General features: G+C 44.6%; 1 long non-coding RNA gene across 1 annotated transcript; it reads right to left on the reverse strand.

The window, feature by feature from the left end:
• Positions 1-516: 516 nt before the first annotated feature.
• Positions 517-16,138, reverse strand: LOC144164017 (uncharacterized). The gene is made up of 5 exons (XR_013321000.1): positions 15,786-16,138; positions 14,964-15,015; positions 10,941-11,091; positions 4,840-4,932; positions 517-717 (listed from the first exon to the last, which is right to left on the reverse strand). It is a non-coding gene; the product is annotated as an uncharacterized LOC144164017 (long non-coding RNA).

The raw sequence follows: 16,138 nt of genomic DNA on the forward strand, positions 1-16,138 counted from the left end.
CTCTGCCGTGTGTTTAAAGTTAACTGCTGTACACCCAATGGCCACTCTCCTTTTACCAATTCATTGCAGAGGGGTCCACAACGGTCCCCGGCCGTACAGCTTTGCCGCAGATCAGCCATTAACCTTTGCCCGAGGCCGGCTGTTTAACTTTTGCAGAAGGTCAGCTGTTGACCTTATGCCGATGGTCGGCCGTTGAAATGTGTCTAATCAATGGCCCATAAGCTTTTGCCGAAGTACGGCCAGTCAGCTTTTCCTGGTGAGCGGCTCTTGAACATATTCTGGTGCCTGGCTGTTCAACTTTAGGTGATATACTAGCCGTTCAACCATAGTGGACATTCTGCCATTCACATCCCGGCTGTCCAACCCCAGCAGCTTTCAGTTCGAATTGCGCACATGGGTTCCTAAAAATGGGACATGCTGTAAGTTCGTACTGCATGCATAAGCATTTGTGCCCTTTTAAAGAGCACTGTTTGCCCTTTCAGGGACAAATGTAGTGATTTACAAAACCTGTGGTGATTAGGTTTTTTTTACTTAATTTATTTTGCTCAGTTCATGCTGTCCAGTGTCTTCCGGTTCGTTATTTTGCTCAGTTCATACTGTCCAGTGTCTTCCGCTTCGTGCAGCCGCCATCCCGGTCACCGGCGGAGTATAGCCATTTCTTAATAACAGCTGCCACAGCGACCTTGTTTGCGTCGGGGTACCTGGGCTGTATCGACACTGAAAGAAAATTGAAAACAGACAAATAAGTAATATACTACACTGTAAAATATCCACAGGCTTAGCAATGCCCTTCCTGAAAAAAAATTCAATTGATTGATTGATTATGAGGTTTAACGCGCCAAAACTACGCAGGTTATGAGGTGCGCCGTAGCGGAGGGCTCCGGATTAATTTCGACCACCTGGGGATCTTTCACGTGTGCTGAAATCTCAACACACGGTGTCTGTTTTTCGCCTCCGTCAGAAAAACGGCCGCCGCTGCTGGGATCGAACCCGTGACCTTCAGCACAGCAGCACAATGCCTTAGCCACTAAGCCACCGCGGCAGGTGAAAAAAAAAACGTATTACAAGCTTGCTTAACGCAATGCCTCTAGTTTTCACAACGTACAACTATTCCAGAGAGCCAATATTTATTACGCATTATCAAACAGTATCCATATTCATTCCTGTAAACAAGAACATTAAAAATAAGCTCTAATGGTCGAACAAATACACTGAAATAAAGTAGCCCCTGAAAATATTATAATGAATTCCTCGTGCATCAAATAAAATCAGGGCAGCTTACTAAGAACAAGAGACAATCTTGTCTAGCTCGCAGAAGGCCTCTTTCGCCCCCTTGGACCCTGCCCAGCTGCAGGACAATGCCACTGGTTGCCCAATCTCCATGCCCAACACCGTGCGGGCAGCCGCCTTGAAGTCGTAGCTACCCATGTGGCTAAAGTACTGGGCCTAACAGGAGAAAGGAAATTTGAAATACACTTGTAAGTTGAATGCATCGAGGCTGAACATATGACGCAAAAGCATACCTTTAACGTGAGCACATGAGAAAGCAAACAATTTGTTGTCGTAGATAACACAATCAGTTCTGCTGCCTTTTGGTTATGGCACGGCACAGAGCTCTGGCCTTTTCTTTTTAACAGCGGAGCTGTCAAGCTTGTGCTCCCCGGAGGGATGTTACCAGGGCGCTACAGCACACAGTCCTGCAGCCGAGTTTTCGAGGGGGAGGAGGGAGGAGAGTGGAGACGAGGACCGGTGCACGTACAAGGGTCCTCGTGCAAAAGTTTAGCCTTGCCGAGCGCCCATGGTATGACGTTAGCAATGACATCAGCATTCCGCGCATAACTTTCGCGAGGCTGTTTGCGACAGCAAGGCCACGCCTTTTCTCGCCTCCAGATCGTTTTCGCGGGTCTGCACCTTGTTCCCCGCAGCGGACTACTTCGATGGCGAGTCCGCCGGGATGAAAAACCCCGGGACATTAGTTTCCCTCTCGGAACGCGCTTTGTCGGGCCGCGCTCATGTTTAAGTTGCTCGTCGCAGTTCCGGGCAAATACTACGGCGTTGTTGAGGTAGTCTAGGAAGGTGTGCCATTTTCTGAGGCTTCCCCTCAGCTCCACTGGTCACTGCTGTTTGCAATAGCAAAGCCACGCCTCAATTTTGTTCATAATGTTTTTGAAGTCCACATTCTATGAAAAAAATTCTACATGCGCAAAAAGAATGATCAAAGCGGCGCAGATATGAGAAAGTTATTCTATTTTTTAGTCTAACAATACAAGCACATGCAGTACTGGCAACGTCACACTTGAGGCCTCCGGATATGACGACAAAGAGCGGTGGCCCTACAGTTGGCTCAGCTTGAAAGTGTGTATATGCCATTATTTTGACCAAACGAGCCTAAATGTTGCCTTACTGCTTGTTTTCTTTAAAGTAAGCATAAAAGCTTAACCGTGGGCTCAAAGAATACAAAAATCTATAGAGACAGTAACAGAGCCGCACTATGGCTCCCCTTCGAGCACGTGTGCCTTTCCATGGCGTGTTACGATGCACCACTGTTGATATCGCCTGGCGTCAGCGCGCGTCGCCAAAATACACGCGAACTCGTTCATTCGCACGCCGTATGCTGATGTCTATTCACGGCAGATATTGGCATCGATGGTAGAGGAGGCGTGGTCAGGGAGCATAGCAAAAGTGGACGGCAGCTTCCAGGTTATCAGTCCGTCTCTATGTCTGGGGACATGTTTTAGCACTGGGAAATGCTGTTTCGTTCACTGAAAAACAGCAACATTTTTTTCTCTAGCGGTGATTGGCTGACTTGAGACAAATTGAACCAAACTGTTTTTGTTGGCAAGCTATTATCCCTTGGAGACAGATATAATTCTGTGTGGCACATTCTGTACTTCGCTACCTTTGCTTGCGTCGGAGAGATTGCGATCGCGTGATGCTTGTTATGAGGTAAATATGGAAGCTCTAGCTACATTGCTTCTAGTATTAGCAAGATGGGGGTTGTCTGCAAGATTGGTGCGTGAGACACAAGCATTCTCACTGCCAGAATTTCACAAACATGACAAGAAACAGACACACCTGGCAATATTTGTTTACTATATAGTTCTGTGCTCAATTTTTGCAAGCCTCACAGCTTGTGTATATGGTCGAGAGGTAAGAAGCTGGAGTACTGGTTTGCAAGTCAGTGGTTCTAATCCCGCGTTTTGTTTTTTTGCTGCGAGCGTTCTATAAGGTTTTTTTTTACCAGAATATGCAGCTGTTTCTTTAACCTTTCTTTGAACCCACAAGTGACGTTCACATGAAACCTCAATATCAAGGCAGCGCTGAACATGGCTTCACACTAAATTAAAGAGAGTAAAGATGGTACAGACTTCAGACAAAGAGACATAGCAACACCCATCGACGCAGCAGCAGGCACGTCACTTTGCTAGTCTCGTGTGGCTGCTTGTCCTCTCCTACTTTCCCGCACAGTACCACCGAACGACAGCGTCACGAAGCGCGGAAAGGAGCTTTCCAGGTCAGGCCACCCTGGGCTTAAAACTTCCAGGACGTATTTTTTGCCGCCCTCATTTGTCCCGCCATATGACATCGGGGTCAGTGAGAAAGTGAGCAGCAGATTTCCGGTTTTCGAGAAGAGGGCAGTGCTCTATTTGCTTGTATTTTTAAATTTAAAATTAAACAACTTTTTTATTTCTACAAGGATCTTGGCAATTTTTTTTGCATCTATCTCTGCACGACACCAAGAACAGATGTAGTGGCCAAACAGTACCTGAAAGAAATGTGCTCGAGAAATTCACGAGGGACAAACCCACACACAAAAAAGGAAGCAGACAAAATGAGATTTGACGGACTAGCGATTGAATTTTAATCATGAGTGATAGAAAGATTCCACTTTCCTGCAAAATGTCTTATATAGGCAATTGGGGCGTTGCTTTATTTAAAGGTTTAAAGAGCACCCTGCGCAATGAGTTGAGGGAATGATTATGTGCATCTTGCATCGCACGTACCTTCCATCATAGCGAACATATTTTCATGATTCTTGTGGGAGGTGATTGCTGGGACAATAGACTACCCCAAAATACATTCCGAGTAGTCGAGGGAAAGTGCTACGGGTCGAGAAAGGGTGCGAGAAAAAGCCCACCAATGCCTACGCAAGTTGCTGTGTAGGGACATTGCTTATGAGATACCTCTTTCATGTGGAAAGGTCTGCATTGGGCACACTGGAAGGTGTGTGAACGTGCGATTGCGTGAACATGAACATAACCTCTCAGTTGAGAACTGCACAAGTGGGCATAACCCCATCCATAGCTCTGCAAGCGCATGCATGACGCTCTTAAAAAGCAAGTGAAAATTGTCCAGGTGCAGTGATACATGAGAAAGGGAGATACAGGAAGCTTACCACATAGGAAAGAACGGATGCGATTTTGTCAGTCACATTTCAACGGGTCTCCATATGAAAGAGCGTATTTATTAGGCTGTGAATTTTCCTTATCACAATTTTTTTTTGCATGCAAGTGGGGCCACGTAACTTTGGCCTGCAATTATGTGTTCTTACGCTGCCTAAAAGTTAGTTGCTAGTCATTGCCTGTTATCACCAGCTACTTTCTGTGATTGTCAATATTTTGCGCCAAGTTCAAGTATCGTTAAGATGCACCAACTCGCCAAACACATCTTTTTAAGCTTGAAAGAAAGGATGAAATAACCTAAAACACAAAGCAATCACACTGTGCTTCATGGCTATGCTAAAGAACCCACCAGTAACTATTAACAGCAGGTATTGTCTAAAGCCTAATAAACTGCATGTCAATTTCCTCGATTTTAAGATGCAGAAATCCCACAAACCTTGTGAGATTAGCAGCAGTGATGCACAGATTTCGCCCACTCTCATCCATAGCGTTTGTGGCAGGATCAGTAGTAAGGAGCTCATGCCAGGCACTGCAAGAAAAAAACAAGACCACACATAATATACGGTACTTTGAAAATGAAAACCGGACAAGCAACCAAACCGAATATAAAACCGGGCAAGCATTTGGTTGCTTGAGCAGGGTCACAAACTGTTAAATTGTAAAAACAATTCTTTCTTAAGATCTTTGCAGCAGCCAAAAAAATTTGGAATTTGTTAGCACCAGGAAACTAGACTGTAAACAGGTCCTCTGACACAGGGGTTCCCTCTCACAAGTGTTGCAACGTAATGAGAGCATGCTTGCCAATCTTCCCACGAAAACCTGCCTTGAGTTGTTCGCAACACCCAGAAAGTTTCCATAGATGCCACCCATCCCTGTCACAAATGAAGGCATCTAGAACTGACAACCTTAGGTTGTCCTGTGCTTCATGTTCAGACGATATACGAAAATGCTATAAATCAGGGGTTGGCAACCCGCAGCCCATGGGGCAGTATTATGTGGCCCCCGGCACAATGGTAGACCCCTTCTCCTATGTCACTTTCTACCTGAAAGCCGACATGGCAGTTTTGACCTTAACTGGCATGAAAGCTCGTGACATTCGTGTTGGAAATAAACATGATAAGGATTGCTATTCTAGTTTTGTACACTGCTTTCAATTTCCTCCCCAAAATTTATTTGCCTGTAAAGCCCCCCTCCCCTTCCAACCAATGTGCCCTCCGGCCCCCTCCGTGTCCATTGCATTAAACCCGGCTCTCCGCCTGAAAAGCTTGCTGACCCCTGCTATTCAGCAAAAGTTGCAAATTTTTAACCTGTTACTGCTTGTTCAATTCGAAGTGAATGAAAATAAGTAAGATCTCTCCTTTGTATGCATCACGCAAGCATACAAACCCATTAAACCCTTCGTAATTTCAATGAAGGGCCCATGAAGACTTGCTAGGGTTGAGGCTAGGCCAAGTTGATTCCAAGTTGAAAAAGACGAGACTGCAAAATGGGCGAGATACATCAGACAAAGAAATGAGGAAAAACACAAGTGCTGTTGTTTCTACTTATTTCTTTGTCGTTTGTGCTGCCTGTTTTGGACATTTCCTTCCTTTTCACCCAAGAGGACAGCAGACATTTTTTTAAAGACTGGGCTGTAGCTCATGTCTCTCGGCAATTGTGTTCAATAGAAAACACTGGCGCCATCACTGAAGGATCCGCGTTTTCTCAGAAGGATCAGGCAGAGTAGGCCACCTTGGATACGTCATGGGAGCCCTGACATAGGCAGTTTGGGGAGAGGCACACGTGGCATCACACTGATGTCGATGTCGAAAGGAAATCCATCCTTAACTTTTTCGAGCATGCACATATTAAAATTGACTTAAAATATGTTCTTCCGAACACTTAAAGGTTAACCTTCCTGAGGGGTATCTCTATTTAAAAAGAAAGCTTTTTATGTAGTCATCTGTGCTTTGAAATTTTGTGCCAGCACTCCTTTAAGGGTCAGATTGAAGTTTTCACTATTCCCCACACTATAATGTGGCAAGGGCTCTGTGACACACTGGAAGGCAGCAGCAAAAAAATGGGCAGTCAGCAAACTAGATTCCACACCATTGTGATAAAACCAAATCTTTGGAATCGCTGATCAAACAACCTTGCGGAGCTTATCAGTGTTTTAAGTGCAGAATGATATAGCCATGGTGTTCGTTCTTGCTTTAGGTGCTGACTCTGAGTAGAAGCAGGCAACTGAAGCTCACCTGAACCCTCAGGGAGTTCCAAGGGAATGCCAGGCATGATTTACATGATTTTTCTTTCAACTTTAAAAGCTGCCATGCAGTTGAAGAGCCATCCAAAGAATGGTGCAACATCCTACCATTTGCAAAACAGCTTTCTTTCATTTTATGCTGCTCTCCTTATGCAACTGCATTGCAGCTGTTTGTCCTTCATGTTATCATTAGAAAATATTGTTAATTTTGACATGGAGCCCTAGAAGTTCTGGCAAAAAGTCAACACAACTGTTTTAATATTCAAATATTTTGGTTGTCCCCACACCATACCCTAATTAAGATTAATACCCTAGTTACATGGCGGAAGTAACTGTAGTTACGTTTAACGGTGGTTACTAAATTTTAACTGTGGTTATCACAAACTGCGGTTTTGGCTGTTACATGCGAAATTCCAAGTGTGTCGACAGCGGTCACTTGGTTGTGAGCGTAACAAAAATAAAGTAACAAACTTTTAACCTCACGATAAAAACCAAAGGCGAAGCAGTGTAGACAAAAAATATCGTTAGACAGTTGCTTCAGACCCAAACGCGACGCACTCGCGCACGCCGAAAAAGGGGCTTCCCCAGCAGCTCGCGAGCGGCTTGTTCTCGGGTCGGTTTGGTGTTGGGAACTTAGGATCGTGGTCGATATTTGACCGGCGCTATCTCTACAACTGCAAATTACAATACATAGCACAATTTTTAACCTTTTATAATATCCACTTTGTCGCATGTGGAACTTCTTTTCCGCGATTGATTTCGAAGAGGGGCGACAAGCTGTTGCTATTGTGGTCTGGGCTGGTTCGAGCCGCTTTCAGTGCCGTGCGGACAGACGCGCCGGCATGTTTGCAGGAACGGCCGACGTGCGCACGGATCGTTTCCGAGTGCTGAAAACGCTTCATGATTGCCTGCTTTGTCTATTTTTTTTGGCAAACGATCAGCAGAATTTACAAATTTAGGCTTTTCTCATAGTTGATTGGGTGGACCGGGAAACGAGCTGTTGCTCACGCGCGGTCGTGCCGACTGCGAGAGCGACGCAAAGAGCACAAGCTCCTCTTGGGGGCAGCTTTGAGGGCTCCCGCTATTTCAGGCCTTCGTCTTCTGCGAACGCCAGGTGATTTTTTTCGCCTACGCTGATGCGCCGCCACTTGTGTGCAAACTGACCTGTGCGATTTTTGAACACTGCGGCAGCAGCAACTGCGGTTAGCGTAACCGAACTGAGGTGGCCAAGCTCAGTTTGCGTTAACCATGGTTAGCGGGGTAACTGTGCCCGTGTAACTAGGGTATAAGGGTCCCAGTCCACTGTGGGAAACTAGCAGGCGAGTTTTACTCATTACATAACCAACTGAAGTGTGTGTTAAAATAGGCCATTTCAATCTCTCATTTGGAAAAACAAAGCCCATGAAATGTGTATTTTGAGAAGACTTATTGATACAGTTCTGTCATTATTAAGCATCATACTACATTTCCCCACCTGTAACTTTATCAAATTAAAGCAGTGCATCTCAGCCGTGCTGCAGTACATTAGCATTTATTCGAATAATCACTAAGATCAAAAAGCCTCATAGCAGCCACTGAGTAACAATGTTTGTGCGAATGACGGGAAAGGAATGCTTCTATCATCAAAATACAAAACCTGGACCTAGTACTTATATTATTGCACTTTTTACAGCCTACAAACCGTTGGCTTTATTTCAGTTGTCTCAATTACGACATAGTACCGCATTTCCTCTTTAGTCTTGTGTAATAAAGCAAGGATATTGCAAGAAGCACACGCCGCAAAATTCTGCGCATAGGTGTCCTCGCAGTGTTGAACCTCAAAAAAAAAAAAAAAGCACACGCAATAAGAAACAAACAGGCCCAATTTTTTTGCACTACGGCTATGAATGGTCAGTTGCCTAGATTGTAAAACTCTGCTGCCCCAATATTGTTGAGGCCACGATATGGCAGGGGACAAACTCAGTACGCTCGCACAAGCTTTGCAGCCACAGAAATTGCAGCGTGCAGTCGTAGTTGACAAAGAAAGATGCCAAAAAAAGGTGCGTATGTGTGTGTAGGGGGGGGTGAGGAGGGGGCATCAGTAGTTGCTCACTAAAGCCACCAGCGGTTGTCTTACAACTAAAGGTAGAAAAACTATTTTCTGCCAAAAAAAAAATGCGTGAATGCATTTGACTTCTCACTGTCCGTACAGCACTTTCCAAGCTCACTGACGACTTATTTATAAGAGGTTCACAGCACTGTAGAAAGCCACGGCTTCTTTCTTAATAACTACGACTGCTCTAAAATTACAGCCAGGCTGCATTCTGAACTTCTCTACCAGAAATACTGTTTTGCGAAGAACAAACTATTTGCCGCAGTGTTTCACTCAGCCTCATCTTTACTACTTTCAAAACAGCGGTTTATTTGTACTGCAGAAACGGCTTCCTCGAATGTTTCTTTTTTTATATTAGCTTTCTAAGGAAGCTTTGCAACCTTCATTTAAAGGTTAGCAGTGTACTGTGTTCGCAATAGGAAAAAAAAAAAAGGCAATATTTACGTCTTTGCTGCGGTGCTCACAGGATAGCGGCGGCCCATGCACTAGCCCAAAGCTGGGAAGCATGCACGCACCACCGTGTGCAAGCAAAATGCCTACAAGCTCCGAGAGCAAAATCTTCTGAGACATGTCATCACATCTAAAAATACTTTTTTCCTTTCGTGCAAGAAAATGCACTACAATTTCCTACTATTTTAACTGGACCTTTACAAACCGATACCTACATCGACATCTTAGAAGCTCTTCATTGAGGTCTGTATTGTGATAATTGCTTAACGTTATTTACCTCAGCACTGATTCATTACTTCAGGCACCCCTGTCTCCAGGGACCTGCCAGGAGAAATGCACACATGGCTTTTTCCACATCGGCATAGTGAATGGCAAAAAAGCCGCTGCCTCTTGAGCTACTGCCGCAGCACTGACAGGAACATTGTCAGCTTGTTCGTTTCCACAGTTATTAACACAGTAAGCTTCTAGCCAACAACAGAGGTTAGAAACTTGCACAGGATACTAAAAAAACTGAGCAAGCCTTGTCTATACAGTACAAGAACTTCTGAACTTGTGCTTGGTTGCTGCAGTGAAGTTTCTGAGGAAGCATAAATAAATGCTGCTTAGGAGACAATAAAGACGAATTTCTGTTGAATTTACATTGGCAATATTTAGTTCTTTGAATGATTATAATTTATGTTTCATCCAGCTGCCCCCAAGTAAGGAAGTTTTTAAGCGCAGACTCGATTTAAGAGCACACATCGTGAACTTGTGCGAGAAGCTGCATCTTTCACGGTTTTCGATAATGCTATGAACTTTCTAAAAATAAAGCACCGATGAGGTTAGATAGTGCCATTACCATCAAACAGTGCTTACTCAATTGCATTCCAGACGATTTGTCTCAGCACCAAGGTTTTGGCAAGTACAATTTTATTCAACGCGTCAGCACCCTACAGTTTAACAGTGCACTAGAGAGCGCACTCATGGTGAGCGAGAACTAACTGCACGGCGGGTTTGCCCATGCTGTGCACAGGCTGCAAATGCCCCGTGTTGCATGTTGTCTTATCAGATTCATGGCCTCTGAGTGGTATATTTTGTCATGGCAGTCCTCTTGAATATAACAGCTGTACCCACATTTTTCAGACTTTTTTTTTCCTCCAGCATGCAGGTCGGCATGCCTTGGGTGAAAATGTGCAAAGGCTGTTTGTTTGAGCGTCACTGCACAGTTGTTGAGTACATAAAAAATAACAAACACAAGATCGTTATGCATTAAAAACCATAACTAAGATTTTGGGGGTCCCTGAGTGCTTCCGCAAATAGATTATCACGCCAAATTGAACATATTTGAATGTAGCACCTTTGCAACAATACGCGCTGTCGTACGCTGTTTTTAGAGCCCAGTTATTGATTCCAATCCCATTATCTATCGCTAATTTCTGTTCGCTACAGGTTAGCAGTGTTCATTTTATAGACGAGAAACAAACAAAAATCAACCCTTTTCTAATGCTACAGCTCAGCTCTGCGGGGACGGTGAGACGCACAGCTAATTCGTAGGGTATAGGAGTCGGGTGCAGCAATTGACTGGAAAAAGTGTGGCACAGAGAAATATAGCTCCACAAACCGCGATTTCGGTGAGAACCACGCAAAGCATGGTCCATTTGCAGCCTGTGTACAGCATACGCAATCCTCGCATGCAACTAGCTTTCACTCGCCTTTAACCCACTTTCTACTGCACTGTAAACTGTGGGTTGCAAACTGTTGAATATGAACTTACCAATTTTCAAATCAGAGTAGGTGTCCGAATCGGCCACACGATACGCAGTCCAATGCGGCTGGTGGCATGTGGCTGGGGCCGTGGCTGCTCCCGCTGTCCCCCGGGAAATGCCTGCACAGCTCCACACCAATCCCGGGCAAATGGCGCCACCCTGAGAAGGTTGTAAAATTGTGGTCTATAGTCAGGGCGCCTACCAAACTGATGCGTCAAAATTTTCCTAGTTTTTGCTTCAGCAAATTGCCATGAGCAACATGAGTTCATTCATCTCTAGGCAGTCTCAAAACGTCACATGATGCTGTCATGATCAAGTATGCTGAACAATCAAAACAATAGAGGAGGTGAACAAATATCATACATTTCTTAAATTGAATTTAAATAGTTGAATACAAATACGAATGTTACTGTATTTAGTCGATTATAACACGTTTTCTTTTTGCAACCTGAAGTCAGCCCTCACGTTACAATCTGCCTAAAATTGCAATGATGCACCCAACTGTCAATCAATGGCTACAGTTCTGACCATTTCGCAATCTATGTCAGCAAGATGTGTCAGAGTTGTTCGGGTCCACTACAAGCTAAGATCGACTTTTTCCGTTTCCTTGCTTTTTTTCTGTGGTGGTTGACAGCGTGCGCAACTTTTTTCCTTTGTTATCGCGCCGTACTTTAGTATTGAGGCATAGGTAACTTTCATTGCCCTCAAGTGTTTCAACACCGCTTCAGCTCCCCTTGTTACGGCAACGTGTTGCACTCAGTATGACTCATGCTATTTTAATGGCTCAAGAAATCGGGGATTCGGCAGCTCCCCGAAGAGTCAACATCGACCGTCTATGGATGGCAGCTACTGCGGGAGCGCCTTTTTACATGCGAACCCTGCCCAATAAGTTTCCGAGGGCCTTGCTACAGCTGCCACGTCGAATTACAAAAGGGTGTTGCTGATTTCGTCACCAAACAGTGTAACCGCCTTTTGGCGGTCAGTGTTGAGCTGATACAGCTCAAAACATGTGATATCGCTCGACAGATGGGCGCCTAGCCCAAGTGTTTGAAAAATAAATGTGCTTTTCCATAATTCCACTGGCCTCACGTGAGTACTTTGGCGGCTCTTCTTTTTTTTTTTTTGGCACTACAGAAAGTTACCCCTTGAGTTACTTTAGTGGTTTTAATTTTTCTTTTTTGTGCGATGAAGTCACCCCTCACGCTACAATCGTGGTCACATTACAATTCAGTAAACACGGTACGGGGTTGTCTTTGGCATTATTATTGGAAGGGCAAAATTCAAAATTAGCATACACTATGTTCTCTGTGCTTTTTTTAGACCGATCTTGATCAGAAGAGCAAGACTATAAGCAACAACGAAATGAAATCTTATTTGTGCCCAATCACCAATGAGAGAAGCTTTTGAGGTATTAAAAAATGATGGACTGTTTCAGGTACCCCTGCTTGGTACACAGGGGGTTGCGGCCAAATCATTAGGGAGCACTGCCTTGCTGCCCCAACATCTACCTATAGTAGACCATGCAGGAGCACAAGCCAGCATGGGCTACTTTAGGTAAACCTACCCATCCGTACCTGCCGCAGTGGCTAAGGCATTGCGCTGCTGAGCACGAGGTTGAGGATTCGATTCCCGGCTGCTGCGGCCGCTTTTCTGATGGAGGCGAAAAGCAAAAACGCACGCGTGTACGAGATTTCGGCGCACGTTAAAGATCCCCAGGTGGCCAAAATTAATCCGGAGCCCTCCACTGCGGCGCGCCTTATTGCCGGCGTTGCGTCAACGCGTTAAACCCCACAATCAATCAAACATCATCATCATCTACCTATCCGTACCATTGATGCATTTTATTTGCCAGGGCTATCGACGTTTGCCCCCTCATCCCACCAAAAGGCTCTGATAAAAATCACGTGATTACGTTACGCCGTCGGATTGACTGATTGCAGGGTTTAACACGCTGAAGCTGCACATGGGCTATGAGGCGTGCAGTAGTGGAGGGCTCAAGATTAATTTTGAGCACCTGGGAAACTAACTTATGCTGAATCTCGAGACAAGGGTGTTTTCGCTTTTCGCCTCCATCAGAAAAGCAGCCACCGCGGCCAAGATCAAACCAGCATATATGGGCTCAGCACCACACCTTAGCCACTGAGCCTAGCTGCGGGTGCATTATGCTGTCAGTGTCTCAAGCTTGTGAATACAGTAAATGCTGCTTAGGTACTAACATTACCCTATAGTGCAAAGAACAAAACTTTTGACTGCATTTAATTTACATTGTTTTGGTACAATTTGTTTTTTTCACATCCTTCGCACACTATCTAGCCAAATATATGTTCAATATGATGACCAGGCGGTTGATGCCTCGCCAGAATTACCACCCCATCAACATGTGCAGTCACTTTACTGGCCCGAAAGAATCTAAATTGTCAATTCTTATGATTCGAGAAAGCGAACTCATGATCTTGAGTAGCATGTGGCTATGCCTCATTTAAAAACAGAACCCAGCATGTAAACGTTTGCCTGCACACATTTAGAGGCACTAAAGCCATTTTATATAGATGAAAAAAAAATATTTTTAATTAATGAGCAAGAATAAACAAAATATGGCAAAGAAAGCCCAACGGTTCGTTTTGCTCCGACAAAAATCTATTTGGTTGAAATGATTGATTGATTGTAGGGTTTAACACGCCGACGCAACGCAGGCGATGAGGCGCGCCGTAGTGGAGGGCTCCGGATTAATTTTGACCACCTGGGGATCTTTAACGTGGGCCGAAATCTCGCACACACGGGCATTTTTGCTTTTCGCCTCCATCAGAAAAGCGGCCGCCGCGGCCGAAAATCGAACCCGCGACCTCGTGCTCAGCAGCGCAACGCCTTGCCACTGAGCCACCTCGGCAGGTTATTTGGTTGAAATGAATTTGAACTCACACAACTGAGCCTGTGCGCATAATGTAAGCACTGTGCTTACAGCATTTTGAGCAGTCACAGTATGCCGTCGACATAAAGAAATGAAGCATAAAGATGCCTCACTCCAGGTGCCACCAACAGTGCAGCTCAGTAGCATAGACATGATCTTATTTCAGAGAAAGGGGTGGGTAAGCTTGAATGCAAAAAAAGGGAAAGAAATTCAATTGACAGATCAATTTACAACTCAAGTTCACAAATAACTTTGGGACCTTGCACGCACACCCAGCATAACCTCCCCACTGTTTTTTTATTTTATTTTGCTTAACCCATCGCAAAACAGCCGGCTGATTAATTGACCACTGACAAGGAAGCCATGTAAATTCAGTGCATAGGTAGCGCGAAAGGATGTCAGGAGTCTGTATTCAGAGAAAAGAACAGTGCCTTCCTGTATCTGCAAGAGATTCAGCTTGACTAGCTCACATTCACTGGAAGCATGCAGGCTATGCTGCCAGAAGTGTCTGCTGAGAGCACCATCACTCCACTGGCGCGGCATCCAACATCCAATGCATAATGCTCAGTGACACGGTAATACAGAAGGGTCCATAGGTATAGAGGGGATATTGTGGCCGATATGCATGTGTATATGATATGCTGCTGTCAGTTACCGCTGGTGCAGCTACACAGACCCGAGTTTGGCCCCAGCTCCAGCATTCCAATTACTTCTTGCGGCACTGGGACTGCACCTGCAAGATCTAGTGCTTACTCACATTACTAGCATTATGACATAACAGCTGCCCAGCCTCAAGCAGATGTTGAAGGACTCTTCACCCAGAAAACCTGGTTTGCACAGGCACTACATCGTGTGCAAAAGAAATATAAAACAGGAATTCACTTTCTGCACGTATAAAAAGCTACATTCAACATAATTCAACTGTCCTAAACATGCAGAGCATCCTACCGCTGAAAGGGCTACCTACTACTATTATTACTGTGGTAATGAAAGAATAAACAACTCCCACAAGTTAGGTGTGCATAATTCCTGCTGCAAAGGCCCCACATCACTCAAACGCATACTCATAGGTCCAGTTTCTATTTCTGGGTTCCTATATCGGCAACATAAATGCAGTACGTACCTGTTAGTGCTTTTCATCTTGCCAGACAGTCCCCGTCCTGAAGCTCCAGCCACTTTTAAATGAAAAGGTTGCAAAGAAAAGTTACATAAGCACAAACGTCGTTACCTGCCAAAGTTAAAAGCTCACAGTACACTACTTATTCCGAGAAGTAAGAACACTCACTCAATGATTGTTTTATTATCAAGACAGTTATGTCAAAAGACCTAACCACTGAATTGATGAAAGGTGCTTAAAACCAATGCTATGTAAGCGTAGATAGCGTTTACAGCAATGTGAAATATACTCCGCCTATGTGCTCCTGAACTACAAACCGTTTGAAACAAATAGTTTTCAGCCAGTAACAAGACGATAAAAAAAATATCAAAACACTTTTATTTCCAAGTTAAGATTCTCAAACTATTTAAGGTTTTCATTTTTCTCAAGGGAAGTTTTACGTCCGATAAGTTAAGCAGTCGCACATTGTATTTTGCTTTGTTCTAAGTGGCACAGCTATCGAAATAAAACAAAAGCACGGTGAAACCGCACGGCAGCATATAGAAATAGACCTAATGCGATAAAAACCGCATACGAAACAAAACACGTCGATTCCTCACGATTTTATCAAGAGCACCGGCAATTATTTCAAGCTTCCTAAGGCCCTCCGCTGCGCCCACCACCTCTCCGTCAGCAACGCTAGACATATCGAGCAGCGCCAGCAAATTGCATTTAGCTTGCACGGACCACAGCGTGAGACTGACGCGGAAACGAGAAATCAAGCCAATAACACGTTTCTGGCACCGAACCTTAGTCGCGCTAGAAAAGGTCCAGCAAAAAAGAACTTACCGAACTTCTTTGTCCGGGCACAGGAAAACGCCGCCGTTCTTCGATCGTTTGCCGCTGTATTTCAGCTTATCCTTAACCGCACGTGTTTCCAACGTGGCAAGCAGGCTTTATCCACAAAGGGCGAACACATTTTACGACGGTATATCGCACAACAAACATGAATAACAACACGGACAACGCGTAACCACGGCCGACCTCGCCGCCACCACTTGATGGAAAAATTACATCGGAAACGACCGCAGCGCCGAAACGGCCAAATACATGAGCAGAGTTACGACTTTAAATTTTAATTCAAAGTGATCATACAACATTTCCAAATTTTTCAATCTTCAAAGAATCATTTATTCAAAATT

This window comes from Haemaphysalis longicornis, unplaced genomic scaffold (genome assembly GCF_048455015.1).
Source record: "Haemaphysalis longicornis isolate Haplotype H1 unplaced genomic scaffold, Haemaphysalis longicornis Haplotype H1 scaffold_13, whole genome shotgun sequence".
In the NCBI taxonomy this organism is placed as follows: domain Eukaryota; kingdom Metazoa; phylum Arthropoda; class Arachnida; order Ixodida; family Ixodidae; genus Haemaphysalis; species Haemaphysalis longicornis.